General features: G+C 46.6%; 1 non-coding gene across 1 annotated transcript in view; it reads left to right on the top strand.

Annotated features, from left to right (window-relative positions):
• Positions 1–1,021: 1,021 nt before the first annotated feature.
• LOC149662032 (small subunit ribosomal RNA) overlaps positions 1,022–2,500 on the top strand; it is a 1,811-nt gene continuing 332 nt past the window's right edge. The window contains exon 1 of the ribosomal RNA XR_016368722.1: positions 1,022–2,500. This exon is cut by the window's right edge and continues 332 nt beyond it. This is a non-coding gene — a ribosomal RNA (small subunit ribosomal RNA).

Genomic DNA, 2,500 nt, shown 5'->3' with positions numbered 1-2,500 from the left:
TATTTATTTAGGTAACCCAAAACTTTGATGAATCAAGCTACGTGAACGCAGAAATACTTCTTGAACACTAGCATAACTTAAAGCAATGTAACTTTTATTCTCTAACTGAAACTAGCATATCTATTTATTTTAGTTTTCGTGGATGATATGCCCGGGACTCGGAATAGGGCGTAAATTAAGAATAATGCGGTTATGTGAGTAAGCCGTCTTACACTTCATTTCCTCACCATAAAACACTGTCAATGAAAGTTTAACTTCATTCCGTTAACTTATATTAACCCCGCATTCCATTAGCATCCCACCTACTCCCTACCACCAACACACCCTCTCTCCTTCTTCCCTTCGCATATTGAAAAAAGAGTGTGAATTAAATTTTTTCATCGTTAGTGAGTTCAAGTTTTTAACGGGCTTCGGGAAACATGCATGTTAAAAATTTTAAAATTCCCGAACTGGTAAGTTTTCCCTAATACTTATGTTCCACACTACTATTGTGGAGCGTGTTCGTTTTGTGTTTCAATTTAAATCATCAATTGATGCAAATTGTCTCTACAATTTCAAGCATCAATTTGTGATAATTGAAAGGCAAAGAAAAACGTCACGTGTCCCGTTGCTTCTGGCGGGTACGAAAGTCTAGCCGACTTTCGGCCGTCGATCGAAGCGATAATTTTATCAGCTAGTCCCAGATCGTCCTCGTAACGGAGGTGCGACGTTGGTGGGCCAACTGGTAATAATTGCTATTCGATGGTGAGTTTGTCTCGTAAAGGGCAATAATCCAAGTACCTCAGCGTTCACGCTCGAACACGGCGATTGAAATATATCGCCTCGGGTGAATGAATCGAGAAACAGAAGCGAAGAAAACCGTTCCCGAAAGGGTTCGGCTTCTCGTTTTTAACGTCGATAAAGTTGGAGCCGTCCGCTTCAAGCGGCGGTTCTACGACGCCTTTAACCCGGCTCGACGGTCCTTAATCGGGCCGGTCGTAGCCCGGGACTGGCGTCAACTGACGGCAACGTTATTCGTTGTTACCTGGTTGATCCTGCCAGTAGTCATATGCTTGTCTCAAAGACTAAGCCATGCATGTCTAAGTACATGCCGAAATAAGGTGAAACCGCGAATGGCTCATTAAATCAGTTATGGTTTCTTAGATCGTACTTTTTTACTTGGATAACTGTGGTAATTCTAGAGCTAATACATGCAGCAGAGCCCCGACCTTAGGGAAGGGGCGCTTTTATTAGACCAAGACCAATCGGGCTTCGGCCCGCTTACCATGGCGACTCTGGATAACTTTGGGCAAATCGCACGATCTCGTATCGGCGATGTTTCTTTCAAGTGTCTGCCTTATCAACTTTCGATGGTAGGCTACGCGCCTACCATGGTCGTAACGGGTAACGGGGAATCAGGGTTCGATTCCGGAGAGGGAGCCTGAGAAACGGCTACCACATCCAAGGAAGGCAGCAGGCGCGCAAATTACCCACTCCCGGCACGGGGAGGTAGTGACGAAAAATAACAATACGGGACTCTTTTGAGGCCCCGTAATTGGAATGAGTACACTCTAAATCCTTTAACGAGGATCCATTGGAGGGCAAGTCTGGTGCCAGCAGCCGCGGTAATTCCAGCTCCAATAGCGTATATTAAAGTTGTTGCGGTTAAAAAGCTCGTAGTTGAATCTCAGTTCCAGACAGGCGGTCCGCTCCGGTGGTTACTGCCTGGCCTGAACATCCTGTCGGTTTTCCTTCGGTGCTCTTCATTGAGTGTCGTAGGTGCCCGACACGTTTACTTTGAAAAAATTGGAGTGCTCAAAGCAGGCGTCCCGCCTGAATAATGGTGCATGGAATAATGAAAGAGGACTTCGAGTTCTATTGTGTTGGTTTTCGGAACACGAGGTAATGATTAAAAGGGACAGACGGGGGCATTCGTATTGCGACGCTAGAGGTGAAATTCTTGGACCGTCGCAAGACGAACTACAGCGAAAGCATTTGCCAAGAATGTTTTCATTAATCAAGAACGAAAGTTAGAGGTTCGAAGGCGATCAGATACCGCCCTAGTTCTAACCATAAACGATGCCAACCAGCGATCCGCCTGAGTTACTCAATTGACTCGGCGGGCAGCTTCCGGGAAACCAAAGTTTGTGGGTTCCGGGGGAAGTATGGTTGCAAAGCTGAAACTTAAAGGAATTGACGGAAGGGCACCACCAGGAGTGGAGCCTGCGGCTTAATTTGACTCAACACGGGAAAACTTACCCGGCCCGGACACCGGAAGGATTGACAGATTAAGAGCTCTTTCTTGATTCGGTGGGTGGTGGTGCATGGCCGTTCTTAGTTGGTGGAGCGATTTGTCTGGTTAATTCCGATAACGAACGAGACTCTAGCCTACTAAATAGGCGACCGATCAATTGTGTCGGTCTTCCTTCTTAGAGGGACAAGCGGCGTTTAGCCGCACGAAACAGAGCAATAACAGGTCTGTGATGCCCTTAGATGTCCGGGGCCGCACGCGCGCTACACT

This window comes from Phalangium opilio, unplaced genomic scaffold, assembly GCF_054372755.1.
Source record: "Phalangium opilio isolate 3A_F unplaced genomic scaffold, DU_Popi_V2 ptg000064l_1, whole genome shotgun sequence".
NCBI lineage: Eukaryota > Metazoa > Arthropoda > Arachnida > Opiliones > Phalangiidae > Phalangium > Phalangium opilio.
The sequence above is the reverse complement of the archived record's forward strand: the minus strand, read 5'-3'. Positions and strand labels throughout refer to the sequence as shown.